Genomic DNA, 24,979 nt, shown 5'->3' on the forward strand with positions numbered 1-24,979 from the left:
AGCCAGCCAGCCTGTCAAGTCAAGCTAAATAAAACGGTTTGAAAAACAAAATTAATATACTCTGTGAGCTCTGCTCAGCTGAGTATAAAAACAATTCTATGGTATCTACCTTTTTATACACAGCGGATCAGAGCTCACAGAATATATTATTTTTGTTCGTATAACGGTACCCCGTAACGCCATAAACTAATCGAGATAGATATAGACTTCTATATATCAAAATGATATGGGCGCAAAAAGAAATTCATTTAGGCAGGCCCGTCCGTCCATCTGTCCGTAAACAAGATAACTTTAGTAAATTTATTTAATCTCTTAATGAAATTTGGTATGTAAGTTCCTGGGCACTCATCTCAGATCGCTACTTAAAATGAACGAAATCGGAATATAACCACGCCCACTTTTTCGATATCGAAAATTTCGAAAAACTGAAAAAGTGCGATAATTCATTGCCAAAGACGGATAAAGCGATGAAACCTGGGAGGTGGGTTAACCATATGAAGCAGAACAGAAAATTATTAAAATTTTGGACAATGGGCGTAGCATCGCCCACTTTTAAAAGAAGGTAATTTAAAAGTTTTGTAAGCTGTAATTGGACAGTTTTTGAAGATATCATGATGATATTCGGAAGAAACGTTACTCCTATTACTATATAAGTTCTAAATAAAAGTTAGCAAAATCGGAAAACGAACTTAAAAAAAAATTTTTTTAAGTCAAATTTTAACAAAAAATTTAATATCTGTTCCGTATGTAAGTAAATTATGTCAACATTCAACTCCAGTAATGATATGGTGCAACAAAATACAAAAATAAAAGAAAATTTCAAAATGGGCGTGACTCCGCCCTTTTTCATTCAGTTTGTCTAAAATACTTTTAGTGCCATAAGTCGAACAATACTTGTGAAGTTTGGTGAGGGCATAGCTTCTATGACGATAACTGTTTTCTGTGAAAATGGGCGAAATCGGTTGAAGCTACGCCCAGTTTTTATGCACAGTCGACCGTCTTTCCTTCCGCTCGGCCGTTAACACGATAACTTCAGCAAAAATCGATATATCTTTACTAAACTTAGTTCGTGTACTTATCTGGACTCACTTTATCTTGGTATTAAAAATGGGCGAAATCCGGCTATGCCCACGCCCACCTTTTCGATACCGAAAATTTCGAAGAAAGATAGCAAAGGCAATTTGGTTCACTTTTTAGTATTACCATTTGTATGTATCCATGAAAAAGACAAGTTTGTCTCCAAAGCTCTCAGCTAACTATGTAATGTTCTGTTACACCCGAACTTAGCCTACCTTACTTGCGTTTCATCATTTTGTATTCATGCCATTCGCAGATTTTATTGCCGTAGGAAACGACACTACAATGATTCAATAATGTCGGTGAAATCCGTATCGGAAGTTAATATGCGATATATGTGCATACCTATATATATATGCATTTGTGCTCAAAATAATGTAACTACAAAAATTGCAATAAAGTAAATAATAACCGCGAATGTTATTGAATATTTTAATTCGATAAACTTGTATGCGTTACTCATTGAACCCAAAGGTTCCTTTGGCACAAAATACGTCATTAAAGTTAAAACTAGCTAATTAGCATTAGTGTTAATCCAATTGTCATCAGTCTTTCCTTCTTCGCGATAACTGATGCCAGTGGGAAACAGCAAAGAACATTAAGTTCCGGTGTCTCCAAACTCTTGCGGTTTCATTCCTATGGTTACATTGATTTCACTGTTAAAGCTAATGCCGAGATAGAGGGAGTTTCTTACAGTTTCTAGTTAATATCTACCAACAATTTTTCCTTTGATGATAGCATATTTAAACTGATGCATGGCAGCAAACAGGCAACTCTTTTTGCGCTGTCAAAACAGTTTTGAAGTCAGCTAGATTTGGCTAATCGTGAAATCTGATTTATGCTTTTCAAGTTTAAGTTAGCAACAGATAAAACTTTTATATTGACGTGAGATCTACATTCCACCCGCCTGCGGGCATGATTTACGGTAACTTTTTAAATATTTCTGTGGAATTACGCAATTTGTTTTATTTACTTTTAATTTATCGTTTATCTATGTATGTATTCCCTTCGATTATTTTGCCGCTCTTTAGTAATAGTTGTTTTTATTTGTAACTTTTGACCACGCCATAATCACATAGATAAGTACCCAGCAAAGAATGATGTAAGCCATATCAAGAAAAATAAAATACGGTGATATCGATGCTTGTTCTCATGACCTACAACTGGTAAACAGGCCTAGTCCCTTTCCAGTAAGGGCAAACTTGTCGAATTCAAAGCCCTGCGCATGGCTAATATTAAGTAAGCTTTTACGCAGGCCAACAAAATTTGGAAAACGGCCAGACCCAGATATTGCTACAGCCCTTCAAAAGGCCTTCAGCTAGCTTGAACTGAATACTGAAACAGATTGTTCTACTTTGGTTTTTGTTTTCGAGATATTCTTACATTAAGGTAAAATCAACTTTTTAAGTAAATTATGAGATAGGCCGTTTTTTAGACAAATAAGGGAAATGACAGACGAAAAAGGGTGGTAAGGCATACGAAAGCACAATAATTTCCTCAAAATCGTTGTTGAATTTTTCCGATATTAAATTTTTATATATTGATATACAAACAAAAGCGAATGTGTAGCACATTTCTTATGTTGGGTTTGGAATTGTGTAGCAGATGGAGTAGTCAATATAATTCCCTATAGCATATATATTGTAATGAATTTTGGGAAATTCCTGATACTTATGCACCTTCTGCTAACGTTCGGATCGCCGAACTGTTGAATAAATAACTCAAATATTCGGTATTGCCAAATGTTCTTTATTTACATTTCTACTGTGGCAGTAGTAGTCAAACTGACTGACTATTCCTGAGCTTGCGCTGCTTTTATACTCTCTGTTGCCTCGTTCGCATATTTCTCCTAAAAACTAGACTTCTCGCGAACAGCCTCTTATTTATTTCTCTTGTATGTATCTGATATTCACGTTTTGTATTCTAGTTATATGCATGTTTATGTGTGAGTAATAAATTCTGCCTTAGGTACTGCATATATGCATGGATGTGAAATATCCTCTTCGCTGGTAGCTTCGCTGTTTAAGTGTATGTGTGGATGCTTGCTTTAATGGTTATATGTACATATATGTGGTTGCTTGCTTTATTGGTGTTGTGCATTTATTTAGTAGCAGCATAGTGATGTAAAGAACTGCTAATATTCGAAACAATATTTTGTGTTATTAGTTTAATATTATTTTTTTTCGAACTTTCATGGTTTGCTGATCCCACCTTTATGTACCTTTTATTAGAGACAAATGTACCTAAAAGTAGACTTCAAGTTTATGAAAACCTGTTGTGGGGAGCAAGGATGCTCAACAAACGAATCGATATCATTTCGCTTCGTTACAAATCAAAATTAACTTATCGATATGATTTCGTTTAGTTTCGCCGCGAAATGAAACTACTTTGTTAACGTTATGTAAGACTCACCCTTAGCGCTAATTTAACTCAAACACAACCGAACGCTTTTCTGATGCTACCATGACTTGAAATAACGTGCATATGTAGGTGTAAATGTGTCTAAGAACTGACCGCCTCACGAATTCCAGCCCTGGAATTCCAGGTTTCCCTAACGCTAAAACTCCATCGCCATAAATATCTAAAACAGTATAAGTTGTTATTCCTTTTGACCAGATTAATACTTAACGTTCCATACTTTTCTGCGCACTTGAAACTCTTACATATATTTTTAGGGATGGAGTTTTAGCGTTAGCGAATATTGGAATTTGGGTGTTGGAATTCGGGGGCTGGTCGCTCGTTACTAACATTTGTCTTACATGAGAATCGGCGAGGCACTAGTACCCGAGGAATTAATTTCTTTCAAACGACAATCACTTCGACAACACTTCGCAAAATCTTCTTCGAATGAAATAAGCATTATATAAAAAAATTTAAATTAGGTAATGGGTAAGCACGTATACTATTTCTGTAAGCTTTTCTATTGTGAATATATCTGTTTTTTTACTTATTTTTACGCATTGAAATTATCACCTTTTTATCAAGCAATCCAGTCACGTCTTTTTTTTAGTAGCGATGACTGTTGCACTCACGGACAATATAGCGGGCGGTTAAAATGTAAGGCAGACACAAAGGCATATGACAAAACATACAAACAAATATGAGGGACAGTCGGACGCGTAATTTATAGCAAAATATTCAACCCGAAAGTAATTAGTTAATGAAACTAAAAACAATTGAAAAGTACACAAGAAAATACGCTTACAATTTGGATATATAACCTACATACATACATACATATGCGCTTGGTGCTATAATCCCCATTGCGTATGCCTGACATGCTTGCGTTCAGCTAAGGTCAAGGAAAACATAAAGAAGAATGCAATTATTAATTGGCACTTTTTACTTGAAACGTTTCCAATATTTCCTCGTTATCTATCAAAATTGTTATTCTCAATGTATTTACGAATTTATTATTAAAATTGTTCAACAACAACAACAACAACACTGTGATATCAGTATCTACTCGTAGTTAGTCAAAACTAATTTCAAAAGAGCTAACTGGAAATACCTAACAATCTTCACAAATCAATTTGTTGTTGCTCTTCCCATTCCGACGGAAGTTCGTCCACTCCGCAAGGTCACCGCTTCAGCTTCTGCATACTTTATTCCGGCCGGTAGAGTACCCGAAATCATACCCCATTTCCCGTCTTAAGCTGCAAACTTAGCAAGAAAAGGTGACCTAGCGAGAAAACTCGACCCTAGAGAGCCCATATTAGGAATCCCAGCTTGGATATTACGCGGCTGGCAATTGCACACAAACGTTCCAAATAGAAAGAGCCTTTAAAGAACTTCAACATCTCTCCGGATATTGGTAAACAGTGGCCAACCGTCAAATTCTTGTCCAATCCAAGAAAACATCGGATTCAAAGAAATGCGCGAGCGCCTTTTACCGTCAATTAAATTTCGCCGCAACGAAATCAACAAGTCGCTTGCCTGCAGCAGGGAAAAGGAAAAGAAATGTTGTTAACCACTTATAAAGCAATAAGCCGGCCGCTCATGTGCTATGCGTCACCAGTTTGGTCGCCTAGTCTTAAAAACACATACTGGAAAAGGCTGTAGGCCTGCCAAAATACTGCATATCGAAATGCTAAACAAATAGTTTTTGCTTAATTGTCAGAAACTGGGACACCTTATCAAAGAAACGCTTGATCTAGCCACACAAGGAACATCTCCATAAGCCCTATGACGAGAACCGATACCTGCCCATACTGCCGTTTGATCCTGAAGAGAATAAGAAGGCCCTAGGCCTAGTCCACAAAAAATCGGTAACCGCCTTTGCCAAGACGCCCCCGGTGGACCTGTTATCATTACACAATGACCTACTCTTGCAAAAGAAGGAAGCACACTAGCAAGACAGACACGAGTCACCCTGGCTCAATTCAATTCAGAGTCAACCCCAACATCCGAAATCTATGTGCTGCACGCGGTGTGTCCTCACATGGCACCAACCATCCGTTCAATTTTAATTTGGGACCTACGACTCTAAAAGCAACTTACCTATGGTCGGTCTTTGCTAGTTTGTTGGGACTCCCGTTAGAGGACTTTGATGAAAATTTGAGAGTGTTACACCCATAGAAAGGGACACTTTTAACACAGCCAACAACAATTACGAGTACTTTTCTCCGATATTGAGTAATTTTTTCTAGTTCAGAATTCTTGGCGTACTCGGTTACCTCGTACAATGCAGTTCAACTATCGCCTTTCGCTTGTATTCATATTATCTTTTTTAAGATTCGCCATCATTTGAGCCACTTTTCGGTGCATAAATTCTCTAGAGATTTAAATTTGTATATTTCTCTTTAGTTTTTTTTTATTGTCCCGGATCCAAACATGAACGAAGCAAAGAGCAGAGGCGTAGCCTTGAAACGTGATTGCATTTTTCGGCTCGGCAATGAGCTTCGTCGTATTTTAGAGCAGAACAAATTGCAAAATAAAAACTTCAAACGCAAGTATTTTGTTTTGTGGAGTGAGAGTAAAGACAAAAAAATTATTGCTTCTTGCTCTAATGAGCATTGCTATGTAGACCTTTGTCTTTTCGCGCGCTAGTACTTGAATATCTACAACAACCATATATGTAACACTTCTTTATCACTACTACTGAACTGTGCAGCCTGTCAAAAATTACAGTACAGATATACAACGAGAGAAGGAGACAAAATCTCAAGGCTGTCGTTAAATTTTTGTAAAAAATGTGCTTAAATATATATATATTTCAGCAAGCCGTCTTGCTGATATCAATATTGTACATTAGGCTCTTTTGTTCTCCAAATGAAAAAGTAAGCTTTTGTTTTCCATTAGTACTATAAAATTTTCATTGTTTTAAGAACTCCGCAGAATAGCATTACCGATTTGTACTGATTGCGCAGATATACGTACGTAAATGAGCCCTTAGTGACCAAAAAGCGACAAAAAAGGCAAATAATGGCAACTGACAACTACGAATTTCTCATGCACAGAATTAACAGTTACAAAATATGCGTAGGCGCCACCATTGTGAATGATGACTAAGTGTGATATCTTATCTGTCAACTGCCTGACAGGATGTTCAATATGGCTACTTTTTAGCCTTTTGACAGGGTGTTCAATATGGCGGCGCCTATCTTCAGCGGGTGATAGAAAGAGATACAGAATGAGACAGTGATAGTCAAATACAAATCAGGTGATCCAATCACTTTGGAATTTTGACGTCTATGCAGAAGATATCACACTTAGTTATCATTCAAAATGGGCGCCACGATTGGCATAAATTGAAAACTAATCTAGTTAGCGGTTTTTTTACTATTTATGTAAATAATATACTTTGTGTGGCTGCAGCCCATGTTTAAATAATAAATTCATCAAGCCTTGTATTGTGTTTGTTGGCCTTTTTCGACTAAACTGAGATTTAATAACAATTAGTATGCAGAAGTTGGGTAAACGGGATAGTGACCCATTGGTACCCCTTTAATCCTTTTTTTACACACGCTACTACAAATCCACTAACACTAACAAAGCCCGCGCATGCGCAGAACATACATTTGCACAGTTTCAGCAAATGATTGACAGAAAATTTGCACATTAGGAAGATAGGAAGGTATTGATATAGATTATATATATGACAACAACTTAAAATGTAACGTGTGAACAGAGGTGAGTGTACCGATGAAATAAAAAAAAACAAGAAGCTACAGCAGCAACTTAAGGCCGCGGCACAATGCCATGTTTCATATAGATGCATTTAACACAAGCTTATGCATTCCAAAACATCGCCACGTTTATTACGCCTTGTCCATTCAAATACAAAATTTCGCGAAGCACTGCTATAAACATTCTCCCTATACAACAAAAATACTTGCTAAAATATTTTGTGTCCTATTCGATTGTTATATTGCAGTTTTTATTTGCGAAAAATGTTAGAAAATTTAGCAACCAGTGGGAAAAATAATTTCACTTGCAAAGTGTGCCAATACCCTTAGCTAAAGCCAATGTCAAATTCTTCTTCTTATAATTTGCTTGGAACAAAATTGGGGAGTTGGCTACTTTTCAATATCAGATGGTGCCAGAGTCGCTCATTCTACCGTTCTCCATAAAATACGTGCAATCTACTCATAATGCTTAAGATTGTGTTAAACTCATCTATATGAAAAATTCTAAAAATACAGCTTAGCTTAGTCTCAGAAATGTTGAAACTTTTTTATGCTAGCTCTGCTCTATGCTCTGTTCATGTTCAGAGCCGGAACAGTAGCAGAGCACAGTTTTCGCTCCTGCTGCTACTCTGGAAGAGCAAATGGAAACACTGAAATTCCCTCCAATAAAGGTTCGATTTTGAGCACGTTTCTTGAAGGTGCATTATTTACTGAGTAACAACATTTTTAAGAGTTCTCCAAATTTTTATTTATATACAAAAATGGGCGTCTGATTTTGATCATTTTAAATAGCGATAAGAGGTGAGTGCGAAGGAGCCTATATGCCAAATTTCGATAAGTCACTTAAAAATGCATCCAATCCCACCGTTTGAAGACGGATGGACGTGGTCTAATGACTGTCATTTTGAGATCGATTCGTTTATGCCATTACAAGTTTCCGTTATGCGAATAAAATAAATATACTGTAAGAGCTACGCTTAAAAACAAAACATCGCAGTCGGAACAGTACAAACAAGAAAGTGGAAATATATTTTTATATGAGTACCTAATATGGTTACTAACATACATAGTATGTAGTCGAGAGCATGATAGAAATGAAGATTAAAATCCACTGCGAACTGGATGCAGATAATAAAAGCGCTATGAGACTTAGGCAAACCTGCTCAGAATAATTGGTAGCCATTTAAGCGTCAGAGTACTCCTCTTTGATACTGATGAAGGACCAAGACAGCACAACATCACCGGCGATGGCCCTATTTGACTTAAAACTAACATTTAAGGAGCACCTCACGACGGTGGGAGGGAAAGTCTCTAAAGTTAGTGAAGCCATAACGCGAATAATGCGCAAATCGGCGGCCCAGGCGAAGCTATCCGTTAGCCATTTTTTAACCAACTCATTAATATTATATGCGGCACCAGTATGTCACAGAGCTAAATAACTCACCAAAAATATATATTACCTGCGTACCGAATTGCTGCTATACGAACAACAAGTGCTTATTGGATGGTGAGCGACGACGCGGTGCTTGTTTTATCTCGGAAAATCCCAGTAGATCTCCTGTCAAGAGAAATGGCCGATTTGTATGACATTGTATTCAACAACCATCTGAAGATGCCACGTAAAGCGCAAGGGCACAAACAATAGCTAAGTGGCAAGAACGATGTGAAGAAAAGAGAAAAGGGCGCTCAACTCCCTCACGCAGATATTGAACGGGCACTGCGGTTTCAAGGAGTATTTACATAAGTGTAAGATACAGAAGAACTCTGTCCACAATGCCCCACCCAATTTCTGTACACAGAGTTTTGGAGCGAAAGCTTCTATATGGATTTTGGTTCCCCTAATGTGAAGACAAAATGGCCTTTCTAGTTATGACGCCTTTGATGCATGCTGAAAGGGAGCGCCGGGAAATGCGTATGAGAAGAAGTGACGATTAAATCCCCCCTCTCCCCGTACTGTTATGCTAACAGCTGCTCCACGGGGTGTGGACATATGAAAAGAATTAGCCTGGCGTGATTGAGGCACTTGAGGGCATTGAATTCCTATTATCGGAACTTCAGGCTTCCTATTATCGGAAACTTCAACTAGTTACTTCAGAAAACTATATTAAAAGACGTCTGGAATAGTTTAATCGGGTCATCTGATCAACCAGCGCTCAACACGGAACTGCTTTGCTTTATTCCGCGTCCTTAAGGGTTAAACCGAGTAATATATTTTTGATTGGTTTTCTGCATTTGTTTATTGAGAAAATGCCAAAACCGAATTGCATTTGATCCCAACTGCAACAGGAAAATCGTTTTACAGAAGGGTGATTAATTTTGCCCCAAGTTGAACTTATGCTTGTATGTACGATGTACATTGTACATAGTACAACTATTTATACCTACACATGTCATATTTTTTTCCAAGTGTAATTATGTTATTGCACACTCCTTTCTTATGCATTCTCCACCATCGAGTTATTACCCAATTTTGTAAAGCGACTATAGACAGATATGGTGACAGAAACTACCGTCAGCTGAATGTCAGCTTTGGACGCGTACGTGGTGTGCGCGTTTAGCATTGAGCTGTGGCGACCTAACCTAACAAAAAGACTTTGCGCTGTGGTAACCCCATTGCATATGTATGCGTATAGACAACCACACTAACACGGCAAAATTCTATTCGTATATGTGCAAGTTTGCCCATAAGTTACCGCGTTCATAGGTATTCATAAGTGCAAGTAGTGAATGTCGCGCTAAAAGGTTTTTACTGTCATTTCGGTGTCAACTAAATGTTGCTTGCGATAGCGTCTAAGCGCTGTAAAATCAGAAGAAATAGTAAAAAAACTTAACTTCCTTTGTTTTATACTCTGTGTTGGCACACGTCACAGGCACGCGCCTTTATCCGGTGTGCAAAGCTTATTTCAACGATTGGGAAAAGGGGTAAAAAAAGCATATGAGTATGTATGTATATCCCACCCAGAAACATTAGACTTGCATTAGGTTGCGGTTCATCCTGAATGCCACTATAAAACATTCAGTAAATTGGCCAAACGAAACCGCAAATTAGCGATTTAATGCATTCGAATAGAATATTTAAGTTGTCTGTGAGTTGAGGTTTAGTGTGAGTTAATCGCACGATGAGTGTCAAATATTTTTGGCTAATTGACAGCAATTTAAGGCATGTATGCGCGGTAATAAGGCTTTAATGTGCGTACAGTGACGGTCAAAAGTCTACAAAGACCCCCCATTTCCGCTGGATTGAAAGACTAATAACATTTTTGAAAAATGTGTTGTCACAGTTGTATATATTTTAATCCTCACATTTAAATAAATTAGCAAAGTTATGCGGAAAAAACGTAAAAACAACGTTGACAACAGTTTTCATGTAACAGTAAATAATATTGTTTTTTAGTATTTACTCGGTCCATTGTTAGCATCAATAATAGCTTGAAGCCGTCGAGGCATAGAAGGGCCAGTTAATGGTGACTTAACCATAACCAGATAAGACAGCTGATCGAACCAACCTTATGGATATCAATTTAATCGATTAATGTTGGCATACCATAACGCTAAAGCCATAATCATACCATAGCCAACCCATTACTTTTTGGTTTTTCGCCATATACATAACCAAAAAATATTTGAGTTGGAGAATTTATTAACTTTTTGTAGATTTTATTTATTGTTTTGGATACGTTTTGACTAAGATACTTGATTTTTGTGGTATATGTTTGTAATTGTTTGCGTTTTCTTCATTTTTATGAACTTTTCACGATTTTTAGGTTAAGGCACCAATAACTGATGCCAATTTGATATGGATAAGTAAAAATATGGTTATGACTACGGCGTTATGACTATGTCAACTTTAACTCGGGCTTGAGGCTTGTTAACTCTGCAGGTGTTATACGGTCCAAACTTCCATGATGCGTTATCTGAGGACAGCAGCGCTAGAAACCTGGTTTTTTTTCTTACTTTCCGTTCTTCACTTTTCTCAAAAATGTTCAATTAAATTTAACTCTGGGCTTTGGGGTACATTTAAGTAGCAATATGTGCCGCGTGCTTTGGATCGTTTTCCTGCACCAGCACCAGCTCCAATTTATCCACCGATGGTTTAAAATATCATTTAATAAATATTTGTGTCTTAAACGATCCATATAACCCTCAATAAGTGTAGTTCAATCAGTTTCAGATGCTGAAACAGCTCCCCAAACCATAACACTTCACCCCCATTGATACCAAATTCTTCGGATCGGGTGCAGTATTTTTCTTCCTCCTGTATGCTTTCGCGAACTCCAAGCAAGTCCATGTGGGTAGAGATGCATGATGATTTTCTCATATGTTCGGCCCACTTTCCTATAGTAAACTTGCACCTGGTTTTTCGCCATAAAATTTAATTTGTGATGAAACAAAATTTTGTGCGAAAAAAATGCGTACTTAGAGGGCCGAACTCTCATTCTGTCCTTACAAAAAATTAAAAGCCCGAAAATATTTTTTTCTGAAAGACTTTTATTATAAAAGGAATAACAGTTTGGGTTCCTGTTTATTTGGTTATGCGTGGAAGCCAGAGATATATTAAGAGAATCCAACTCAAGGTTTGCGAAGCAAATTCCATTATTTTTCAGTAGCGCACTACCCTTCAGACAAATGGTGACTATTGCCCTTGAAGGGAAGTGAAGCCTCTAAAAATCTGCCTGTTAGTAGTAAGTATAAATTACTACCTCAACATCACGCCGAGTCATTATTTCAAGTTTCCTGCACTCAGAAAAAACACTTACCTAAAATGTGGAAAATCATTTCCAAAAAAAAAAAAATTCTTTAAATTGAAGAAAAATTCAATGTAATGAGCAAGATTTCTTTTTGTATAAAAATTTTCACAAATTTGAGGAAACATTTTTTTTCATTTTTGTTCAATCAAGAATACTTAAATGAATATTTCTCACAATATGTACATGTACGAGTTGGCTCAGTGAATAAGGGTACTCTACAATAAATTTGTAAACCTGGACTAGAAATCCACGCCCGTAAAAGTTACACAATTCAATTTTTTGATTTTTGTAAACAATTTTATCCATTTTTAAAAATTTTATTCCTAAAACAAAGGAAAAAACATCTTAGTTTTTCAGAAAATTACTTGTCTACATAGATTTAGGTAACGGTTTTTTTGGGCCAAAATCGATCCCATTTTTTCGATTTTGAGTAGTTTTATGATTTTTTTATGAGTGTAGGTATAAATCGTTTGAATTTATCAGTTTATTAGAACACAATTATTTAAGAAGCTGGCTTAAAAGTCTTCAGATTTCAATAATTTTTTCAGCGGATGTTATCTGACCTGCAGATTAGTTTGCCTACTAATAAATATGAACAAGTTTTCAAGAAGTTTAATTTTTACTCTCTCAGCCTCGTTATCTCTATCTCTATCCCTCTTCCATTCCTACTCTTCCCTAGAATTACCAGCGGAAGCAGTCTAAATATCTGAATTTTTCAAGAAAAACTCTGAATTTCAAGATTTTGGCATAAGGAATTTCTTTATGCGAAAAAACGTTCACTTATTAGTTTTCAGGAAAAAGCTTTTGATATTTATGTTTTCACGATTTTGTTTGGTAGCTATATGACATTATGCCTCTTTGCAGCAACATTGTCCACTTGCAATCAAAATTACAACATATTTTATCTTAAATTTTTTTATTATTCCGTGTTTTTTTTTTTTCATTATTTTTCTAAACTATCCTTCAACCATAACGAACGAAATAAAGAAATATCGAAATCGGTCAAACTGCTTTTGAGTTTAAGCAATAATAACGCACACAAATTCATTTTCATATTAAAGGTAAGGGGCAGATGATCGATTAATGCGTCCATTAGTAAACACAGGACGCGTTCGAATTTAATAAAGATATTCAATTCTTTCGCAGTTATTGAACAAATATGTTACACTGCTTATTTGAAGCTGAAAAATCGGTTTCGATACGTTATCGAACAAGTTCGTGTCTGAAATCTTTCAATAGCATACATACATATATATACCAGATATGCGAGCGTTTGTGGAGAGATGAATAGTGGTTTATTCGACGAGTAAAAAACGACTGAAATAAACTGAAATGTATTCTACCATCTGACCCTGCAGACGCGAAATGTGGATTTAGAATAACATTGGTATGTATTTGTATAAATCGGAAGGTGTTGAACAGGATTTCAGTATACAGTACTTTTGAGCAAACGATGGACCTTCGAAACCATACATATCTTATCGAGAAAGACAGCACTAAACAAAATCTACTGAGAAGTGCCTTGTCTTAGAATCTTTGAGGCATTAATAGGATGGTTACAAAAATGTTAATATGCAAAAAGGTTACTTCATAATGGTGGCTTTATGCTGTGGATGCTGATTATTCAAGAATTGCGCCTGAGCTATGAAGATAAACCTTGTAAAAAATATCTAGGAATCCTTCTAGACAGTAAGTTTTCGTGAAAGCTGTACGTGGAAGAGCGAATGAAGAGGCACCTCACGGCACTTTATGCATTTAGAAGAATACTAGTTTGGTGGACAGCCACCCAAAAAGGGACCTGCCTCAAAAAACTAGTGGAGATAAGGAGATAAGGCTATCAATGCTTAGCATAACGGGAGCTCTGAAAAAAGCTCGGAATGCTGTCATTCTGCGCAATCTACCTGTAGACCTGGTTGCAAAGAATATATCGTTAACTACTCGGCGCAGCTTAAGCGCAGACCACACGGCCATGTCAAGACAATAATCTCGCAAAGCACAGCATCCAAAATTGTCAAAATAAATCGGAACAGGGATAAATATGCATCTTTATTAGGTTCATGCCCAGGAATAGATGGAAATGAAAAAGTGGGTGAGTTAGATAGAAAGGGCTCGTCTCTCGGAGTTTATTACTCTAACCGTTGAAATGAGAGAACTATAGGGTCATGATGGGTATTCTGACTGGACAAAGTAAGGCCATTTAGCAATCTTCTGGTAATACCTTCGTTCTGTCTACGTAAGGTCCTCACGTACAGTCCAGTTCGACCTAGCGTAACACAAACTTTTATAAGAAATTCATCAGATTGGGTCTGTTCCTGACAACCGCTTAAGATATTCATAGAAACAAAAAAAAAAATCATTGCTTATTCTCCAATTCGTCGAATTTGCTACTGCATCTCAAAATATTTCACTGCACGGCACATGCGTACTCACATATCATTTATGCTGCCATGTCTTCGAAACATATGCAATTGTTTCCTTTTTTCATTTATCGCCACGTCTGGCTATGCTTTCACTACTCTTTCGCAGCCACTCGTTACTCCCTATGAATACAAAAGTTCAAGTGACATGCGCGCATGTCAAAACGATAAAAGCGTTGCTAAATTTTTAATTTAATCTTCTTTTTCTCTTTTGTCTTCTGCAATTCGTTGATGTTTTTTGTTTAACAAAACTGAATTGATTGCACTAAATTAAATTCATTTTGAAGGTGTTGACGTATTTGACATTCTTTGCACTGACGTGCTCCAAATTAAAATGAACTTAACATTTTTGTTTAAGTAGAGCAAGTAGTGTAAAGTGGTGAGTGTGCAGAGTATGGCAATACGCAAAATGAAAGATAAAATCAATTCCAATTTTATTTTGGTAACAATAAGAATTAGGTTTGGCGAGAGGCATCTGGCTTTATAACTGACTTTAAATTTTGAAGAGTATTCAAAAAATTGCCGTAAGTTATTTTCATGCCCGCAAGAGAGAGTTGGATGTCGATACTTCTTTCATAGAGCTTCTCAAGTAGTTGACAAATCGCGCTAATAAGGTCGATATTACACTTTCGTTTTGGCCGCTGTGATGTGGTGGTAGCGTGCGCCGCCTACCACACAGAAGATGCTGAGAAATGCAATATCAAAAAAGTAAGGATGGCTAAGTTCGGGTGTAACCAAACACTGCATACTCAGCTGAGAGCTTTGGAGACAAAATAAGGGAAAATCACCATTTAGCAAAATGAACCTAGGGTAGCCCTGCAATGTGTTTGTATGACATGTGTATCAAATGAAAGGTGTTAATGGTTATTTAAAACGTAGTGGGCCTTAGTTCTATAGGTGGACGCCTTTTCGAGATAACGCCGTAAAGGTGGACCAGGGGTGACTCTAGAATGTGTTTCTACGATATGAGTATCAAATTAAAAGTATTAATGAGGGTTTTAAAAGGGAGTAGCCCTTAGTTGTATATGTGAAGGCGTTTTCGAGATATCGACCAAAATTTGGACCAGGGTGACCCAGAACTTCTTCTGTCGGGTACCGCTAATTTACTTATATATGTCATACCACGAACAGTATTCCTGCCAAGATTCCAAGGGCTTTTGATTTCGCCCTGCAGAACCTTTTCATTTTCTTCTACTTAATATGGTAGGTGTCACACCCGTTTTACAAAGTTGTTTCTAAAGTTATATTTTGCGTCAATATCCCAATGCAATTATCATGTTTCATCTCCTTTTTCATATTTGGTACAGATTTATGGCTTTTTTTTTCATTTTTCGTAATTTTCGATATCGGAAAAGTGGGCGTGGTCATAGTCGGATTTCTGCCATATTTTATACCAAGATACAGTGACTTCAGATAAGTACGTGAACTAAGTTTAGTTAAGATATATCGTTTTTCGCGCAAGTTATCGTGTTAACGGCCGAGCGGAAGGACAGACGGTCGACTGTGTATAAAAACTGGGCGTGGCATCAACCGATTTCGCCCATTTTCATAAAAAACAGTTATCGTCACAGAATCTATGTCCCTACCAAATTTCACAAGGAGTGGTAAATTTTTGTTCGACTTATGGCATTAAAAGTGTTCTAGACGAATTAAATGAAAAAGGGCGAAGTTACGCCCATTTTGAAATTTCCTTTTATCTTTGTATTTTGTTGCACCATATCATTACTGGAATCGAATGTTGACATAATTTACTTTTATACTGTAAAGATATTAAATTTTTTGTTAAAATTTGAATTAAAAAAAAATTTTGTTTTTAAAAGTGGGCGTGTTCGTCATCCGATTTCGCTGATTTTTATTTAGCACACAACGTGCCTACAAAATGTCATCATGATGTCTTCAACGACTGCCAAATTACAGCTTGCAAAACTTTTAAATTACCTTCTTTTAAAAGTGGGCGGCGCCACGTCCATTGTCCAAAATTTTTCTAATTTTCTATTTTGCGTCATAAGGTCAACGCGCCTACCAAGTTTCATCGCTTAATCCGTCTTTGGTAATGAATTATCGCACTTTTTCGGTTTTTCGAAATTTGCGATATCGAAAAAGTGGGCGTGGTTGTAGTCCGATTTCGTTCATGTTAGATTGAGATCTGAGATGAGCGCCCAGGAACCTGCATACCAAATTTCATCAAGATACCTCAATTACGATTACTCAAGTTATCGTGTTTACAGACGGACGGACATGGCTAAATGAATCCCTTTTTTCATTATGATATATAGAAGTCTATATCTATCTCGATTAGTTTATGCCGTTACGGATTACCGTTATGCGAACAATGTTAATATACTCTGTGAGCTCTGCTCAGCTGAGTATACAAATTTTGAAAAGTATCGAAAAGTTGCAAGGCAGAAAGGGAGGGAAAGTACCGGCTGTATGCCAAGAAGAGATTAATAATTGATAATGTAATGCGAAGTAACGATGAGACTTCGTTACTCAAAACGAAGTTAACGTATTGACTCAATTTATTCCCAGAAAAATTACTAACGTTTCGGAGCAATCCTTGACTGTGGCGCTAAAGGAGTGTAGCAATACCTAATAGCAGACCCCTAACGGGTTAGGAGCTTCGAATTTACCCTCAGAAGGTAAGAGGCGACTAAAGTGATTCAATGTGTTGTTTAGCGCAAGCCTTTCAAAGGGTTCGAAGTGCAAGTTATGTCAATCTCACCATCCCGTGGCGAGCTCTGTTTCTTTAGCAGCCGAGGTTCTGGCGATTCCAAATTTCCATAGAACTCGAGTGGCGGACGGTATGGCATAGGAAATTCAATGCGGTCATATTAAATTGTTCCCGAGATGGTCGAACCTGTGCCGTAATGGTGCTTGTTACCCGAACGTATCGGATCTATATCCCGCAAGACACCATCACCATCGATAACAATCCCCAAAATCTTCGCAAAGAGTTCCTATCGCTACAGCAACAACAGAAACAGCATCGAATCAAACCTCAAGCGTTGTATCTCAACAATGGCTTGATAATAATAGCGTTCTCATGAAAAACGGCATTTTTTTGTGCGGCCAATAATTTTGACGCGTATCGCATTAAATATCACATAAGGAAAAACTATTTTCACTTAAACGATTATTTAAATAAAAATTAATGATTAAATTAAAAACTAATTATTAAGATTTTTAGATCGATTTTTTTTTTTTTTGGTTTTAAGTGCAGACCTTGTAAGTAAGAATAAAACCATTGAAAACAAAGTTTTAAGTTAAACGGTTTTATTAAAACAATACTTACATGAAATAATAATAATACTAAAAGCTAGAAAATAATTAGGTAAGTCCTAGGTACTAGTCATCACACTCCTCATCAATCTAGGGCGTTGATCGGACAATTAAATAAAAGCGTTGGGCGCGTGAAATTTCTAAAAATGTGAGGCGTAGCATAACCTGATTAAGGTTCAGTTGGTCTTATATATGACTATCAATAGAAATTTGACACGTCCAGCGCTTTTATTTAATTGTCTGATCAACACTCTAGATTGATGAGGAGTGTGATGACTAGTACCTAGGACTTACCTAATTATTTTCTAGCTTTTAATATTATTATTACTTCATGTAAGTATTGTTTTCAATAAAACCCTTTAACTTAAAATTTTTTTTTATTTTCAAGTTTTCAGTCTTTATTTAATTGCCTATTATTTCTCATTCTATTTAGTTCATTTAGTGACTCATTATTACAAGGACTTTTTCCCGACAATTTGTTACAATCTAAGTCCTCAATACATAATCCTTCCAAAGACTTTACTCGACTCTGCGCCACGTATGCTTTTTCTTCCTCCAACTCCAAAATCTTTTGATGTCACTTCTACCGGACTGTATGTAATATTTGTTCCAAATATGGACCAAATATGACGACAAATAAGATTTTTTTTTAGAATATCTCGATATTTGCGCCACCTAGCGGCGATTTTTTTTCATATGTTGCTTTCTATTCTTATATGTATTATGTGTTCCAAATATGAGCCAAATCGGACCACAAATACGATTTTTGTGAATATCTCGTACTTTGAGCCACTTGGCGGCGATTTTGTTTCCTATTATTGCATTGTCATCGGGCTCCGAACTATATTCGAAGTTTAAGTTTGTAGCTTATCGGGAAGTTACTTAAATTTTAATTATACAATTTGTTCACAACGGCCGGCCGTGCAGCCGTGCAGCCTGTAAAGCCAACCTAAATAAAACCTTTTAAAAAAAAAGCTCATATGAATAGTTTTAAGTTGAAACATTTTGGTTTAAATTTAAGTCTAGAAAATTTCCGTTTTGCAAACCAAAAAATACTAATATTAAAACAATTTGGTTTAGATTGAAACCAAAATTTTTCTAATGTAAAACCACAAAAAAAAGGGAAAATATCATACATAGAAAAAATTATATGTACACTGAAACTTAAATTTTTTTTCAGTGTTACAATATTTTTGCAAAATTTTTTGTAGCCAAACTTGTTAGTGTAAATTTAAATATCATACAGAAGTGCCTTGGCTTCACTTGGAAGTGCGTTTTCTTTGCAATTTCATATGAATCGGACTTATATGTGAGGGCAGATGGGAGTGCTATAAAAATGTTAATTCAAGGCCCCACAAAAGCCAAAGTGTTTGAGGTGTATATGGGTTGAACAGCTCTGTTTTAAGCCTTCAAAAGCAAGGACTAAAATATTGCAGTTTAAATTTTAGAACAAAATTGGTATATATTTTAAACTTAGGAATCTGTAATTTAAATGTTATGATTTCAACTTGTATGTCAAAAAAAAAAAAAAAAAACTATATTTAAAACAATTTAATTTTTATTTAATAATTTGAAAAAAATTTCTTATGCTGAATGCGTTTGTAACAATTCAACCATCGTAAAGTGCGGGTTCAAATCCCACGGCGTTGAAGAGATTCACGAGGTATAATCGAAACAGCTGTCGCCTTGTCCGTCCTGATGTCACGTTGTTTAAATTTTCCCAAATTACACTACTCGACAGAAAAAATCTCCAAAAATAAAATAGGCCTTTTCTAAAGTAAAATTTTCGTAGTTAAATTACCTACAACATGGAAGGGCTAACCTTTTTTCGTCCATAGAATTTTGCCGATTTTAAAGTGGTTAAATCTGAAATTTTGTAAAAAATTTCTTTTTTTTTCTAAATTTGTTCAACGTTTTTTATCATAGTGGCCAAACTAATGAAGACACTGAAAGAAGGTGAAGGCAAGGAATGTTTATGGGAATTAGTATAATGTATAATTCAACAGTTTGAAACGAAAAAATGAAAAAATCAAATTTTTGCCCTACCTATATGAAGTAGTTTTCTGCAAAATTGGGAATTTTCATACTTTCGCCGATATCTCGGAAACTAGATCTGCCACATGAAAATGGAAGTCATATTCGGAATCAGGAGAAAATTTTATTTTAGAAAAAGCCTATTTTATTCTTGGTGACTAAAGTTGATCAAAATTTGTTGAATAGTGCTTTTATATCTATATTTATAAAAAGAAGTGTACATTTTGATTGTCACTCCATAACTCGAGAACGGATAGAAAGATTGCCATGAAATTTTTAGGAAAGATACAGGAAGGAGAGATGATGGTTAGTTGATTTTGAAATCCCAAATCGGTTTAGCCATATGTATATAAAAATGAATGTTTGTATGTATGTCATCGATGAACTCAAAAACTACTAGACCGATTATTATGAAAATTGGTATATGTATGTATTTTTCCGCAGGGAAGGTTTGTATAATGAGTACTTTGATGCCGGGTGACTAGGGTCTCGAGATATAGGCCAAAACACGGACGCGGGTAACTCCAGGAAGTGTTTGTACAATATGGGTATCAAATGGAAGCTGTTTATAAGTACTTTGACACTGGGTATTTTTCGTACCCCTGGGTGACTAGAGTCTCGAGATATAGGCCAAAACGTGGACCCGGGCACCTCTAGAATGTGTTTATACAATATGGATATCAAATGAAAGCTATTGATGAGTGCTTAGTACAGGGTAGTTTTCATACCTTTGGTGACTAGGGTCTCGAGATATAGGCCAAAACGTGGACCCGGGTAGAATGTGTTTATACAATATGGATATCAAATGAAAGCTGTTGACGAGTGATTTAATACAGGGTAGTTTTCATACCTATTGGTAACTAGGGTCTCGAGATATAGGCCAAAACATGGACCCGGATACCCCTAAAATGTGTGTGTATTTTGGATATAAAATTAAAGCTGTTGCTGAAAGCTTCAACTAATTTTCATTGTGACATTCGATTTAGTCGCATCAACCTGGCAAAACTGATAAATATGCATGCGAAGCCGAAATAAAGACATGAATTAATAATACCCCCATACCTATTTACATACGTCCTATTCGATTTGCCTGAAGTTTGGTATATAAATTTGCCTATATTAGTATTTACGTTGCTTTTTCCGGGAAGTAGACCAGAAAGGGACTGGGACTGGGACTGGGACTGAGACTCGGAGTGGGACTGGGGCTGAGAATCTGAATGGGACTGGAACAAAATACATACCACCCTCTGGGACCGGCAATAAGATATGAAGAAGAATGAGAAAAACTTGAGAGAAGAGAAAAGGGAGAAGGAGACTGAGAAAGAGATATAATGAGACGAAGATGGAGATAGATGAAGCGAAAAATACGGAGGGAGGAGTGAATACAAAGATTAGGAAAAAGTGTAGAGGGGCGAGGGCAGAGTTATACGGAAAAAGCTCATTAAAATGTATGCAGATATACCAAATTTAGGGCAGAACAACGTCTGCCGGGTCTGCTAGTCTTCTATATATATAAAAAGAAGTGTACATTTTGATTGTCACTCCATAACTCGAGAACGGCTCGACAGATTGCCATGAAATTTTTAGGAAAGATACACGAAGGAGAGATGGTGGTTAGTTGATTTTGAAATCCCAAATCGGTTTAGCCATATATATATATATTATATATTTTGGTTATGGGTTCCTTCGATCAAAAATGGAATCTTTGGTACTGCATAACTTTGAAGGTATACATGCCAGAACATTGAAGTTCAGTAAGGAGTTATTTGAGGTCAATCCTTAGCACCACCAAGAAAATATGGAATAGGGAAAAAGGGGGCGTGGCACCTCCCATACAAATGGTATATATTATACTGCATATATCTGGATGTCGTAATGGTAGGATAATTAAAATTGGTAAGGAGCTATGTGACGTTAAGTCCTAAAACCTCCAGTAAAATGTGGAATGGGGAAAAACTATGGCTGCCGTACAAACTTAAGTTATTTTAACACCTAAACTTTGACTGCATTGTTGAGTTTAGCTGTTATGCCTTTTGGACGTTTAGTAATCTGCCGCTGTTAAAAAAATTGTTTAGCTTCAGTCTATTTACATTTTCTATAAAAATCAAATTCTGTGTGTGTGTTCCCTATGAAAACGTGTTTGCTATACTTCGATCATCACCAAATTTTGCCGCGATGTTCCTTTGATCAAGACGAGAGTTTTTCATATTTCAGAATTAAGAATTTTAATTTTAAATTTAATTGTTTTTGTTTTTTGGCTATGCGAAAGAACTATCTTTGCTCCCAAAAATGATCATGTTAACAAAATCAATTTCCTGGTGAAGTGACAAAATATAAATCGATCGACACAGTTACAGATGAAGATAAAATTGTGAATTATCTAAATGAATTTTTGTACTCCTTAGAACCAAAAGAAATGCCTGCGCATATATCAACTTTGAAAATTGGCTCACCAGTCATGCTTCTTCGGAATGTAATCAAAGCAACAATCATCAGCGGTAAAAGCAATACAATAATATAAAATTAGATACAATAAGATACAAGAATAAAATGTTTTAACAGAAAATTTAACCAAATATGCGTACAAAATTCAATTCAATTTACAGAACAATAAATTAAATTATCAACAAACAAAACAGAAAAAATAATGCAACAACTATTCGATCTTGGGCGTTACAAAGTGCGCCTGGTAAAGCTAGTAAATTATGAATTAAAAATTGCTTCAAATAATTGTTTTCATACATTTAAACCAATACGGGCAATCCCCCCTTAACTCATACAATTTGATTTGTGTTTGTTTAACAAATCCGTGTATTTAAAAAATCTATGAATTTACAAATGTCTTATTGGAGAAAATATTTTAATTAAAAATAAATGCTATTACCTCGTGTTAAGTTTTATACATAAAGTACCACAATACCAATATCAATGATATTTACTTCACTGCTAATTTTGAAGCTTTGACCGCCATTTCTTTTAGGTAGGGATCTTCAAAGTAGGGATCAACAATTTCCAGCAGGAAAGAAGTACAGCCCCCAAATTGCAAAATAAAGTTTGCTGTGATTTCTTTTGGAATCTTGTTGCCGCACATGGTGCGAAAAGCTTTTCCTTCCCTTTGAAAAAGCTTCATGCGTATTTTAAAAGGGAGTTGGCCTTAATTCTATAGGAAGCCTTTTCGAGATATCGCCATAACGGTGGACCAGGGGTGACTCTATAATATGTTTGTACGATATGGGTATCAAATTAAAGGTATTAATGAGGGTTTTAAAAGGGATTTGCCCTTAGTTGTATGTGTGAAGGCGATTTCGAGATATCGACCAAAATGTGGACCAGGGTGACCTAGAACATCATCTGTCGGGTACCGCTGATTCATTTATATATATAATACCACGAACAATATTCCTGCCAAAATTCCAAGGGCTTTTGATTTCGCCCTGAAGAACTTTTCATTTTCTTCTGCTTAATATGGTAGGTGTCACACCCATTTTGCAAAGTTTTTTTTCTAAAGTTATATTTGCATTACGCAATTATGCATTATGCAATTACAATGTTTCATCCCTTTTTTCATATTTGGTATAGAATTATGGCTCCAGCGCAATATGCCAGTAAATGTTTCTTTCTTTTCAGTTTCTCTTAGAAAACATAATAATTGAAATTCAGTTATTATAAGCCTGTGTTAAGCTCATGAATTCTTGAATATAAGTATAAACTGAACACACCATTAAACAAATATACATAGAATTACGGAATTTTTTAATATTTCGTAATTTTCGATATCGAAAAAGTGGGCGTGGTCATAGTCGGATTTCTACCATTTTTTATACCAATACAAAGTGAGTTCAGATAAGTACGTGAACTAAGTTGAGTCAAGATCTATAGATTTTTGCTCAAGTTATCATGTTAACGGCCGAGCGGAAGGACAGCCTGTAGACTGTGTATAAACACTGGGCGTGGCTTCAACCAATTTCACCCATTTTCACAGAAACCAGTTATCGCCATAGAATCTATGCTCCTACCAAATTTCAGAAGGATTGGTAAATGTTTGTTCGACTTATGGCATTAAAAGTAGTCTAGAAAAATTAAATGAAAAAGGGCGGAGCAACGCCCATTTAACATTTTCGTTTAGTTTTGTATTTTATTGCACCTTATCATTACTGGAGTTGAATGTTGACATAATTTGTTTATATTCTGTAAAGAAATTAAATTTTTTGTTAAAATTTTACTTTTATAAATTTTTTTTTTAAAAGTAGGCGTGTTTCTCATCCGATTTTGCTAATTTTTATTTAGCACACATATAGTAATAGGGGTAACGTTTCTGCCAAATTTCGACATGATATCTTCAACGACTGCCAAATTACAGCTTGCAAAACTTTTAAATTACCTTCTTTCAAAAGTGGGCGGTGCCACGCCCATTGTCCAAAATTTTACTAATTTTCTATTTGGCGTCACAAGTTCAACCCACCTACCAAGTTTCATCACTTTATCCGTCTTTGGTAATGAATTATCGCACTTTTTCGGATTTTCGAAATTTTCGATATCGAAAAAGTGGGCGTGGTTGTAATCCGATTTCGTTCATTTTAAATAGCGATCTGAGAGGAGTGCCCTAACCTACATACTAAAGTTCATCAAGATATCTCAAAATTTACTCAAGTTATCGTGTTATCGGACAGACGGACGGACGAACATGGATAAATGAATTTATTTTTTCGCCCAGATAATTTTGAACAAAATTCTGTGAGCTCTGCTCAGCTGAGTATAAAAACACAATAATTTAATAAGAAAAATTAATGTGAATGTGTCTGAAACTCATTAAACTTACGAATTTGCCCTAAACATTCTCTGGAAATATAACATCAAAGAAGGTAGTGAACTACTTTTGCAAAAGGTTAGATTTCCTGTTGAAACGCTGTGCGCGAATTCAACAAGCGACTCTAAGGACATCTAAACATGTATCGCTGCTAAGCAGCGCGACGGAAAAATTCGAAAGACCAACAGAATGCAAAAGGAAGCTACTGGTAGACATTAGCCTATCCACTGACAACTTTTTTTGTCCGTATAGTGAAAAGCAGCTATCGAAATAGCCTTTCTTTATCGCACTGTATCAGTATCAGCCATAAATGTGATCACTGGAACAATCCGCATGGTTATGGGAAACAAAAACTAGGCTGATGAAGAGCGTATGGAAGTCATTAGCCAAGAAAGCAGGGAAAAAAGTTAAGGCTGTGGCATTAATGACTGGAGAATACAACATTGAGGTAGATTGGACAGCGAAACTATTCACAGCACTTGAAGCTTT

The 24,979-nt window shown here is 36.1% G+C and overlaps 1 protein-coding gene across 9 annotated transcripts in view; it reads right to left on the reverse strand.

Moving 5' to 3' along the window:
• Positions 1-24,979, reverse strand: part of LOC137240465 (serine-rich adhesin for platelets) — a 361,236-nt gene that overhangs the window by 262,333 nt on the left and 73,924 nt on the right. The window lies entirely within an intron of this gene.

The sequence above is a fragment of the Eurosta solidaginis genome, chromosome 2, assembly GCF_040869045.1.
Source record: "Eurosta solidaginis isolate ZX-2024a chromosome 2, ASM4086904v1, whole genome shotgun sequence".
NCBI lineage: Eukaryota > Metazoa > Arthropoda > Insecta > Diptera > Tephritidae > Eurosta > Eurosta solidaginis.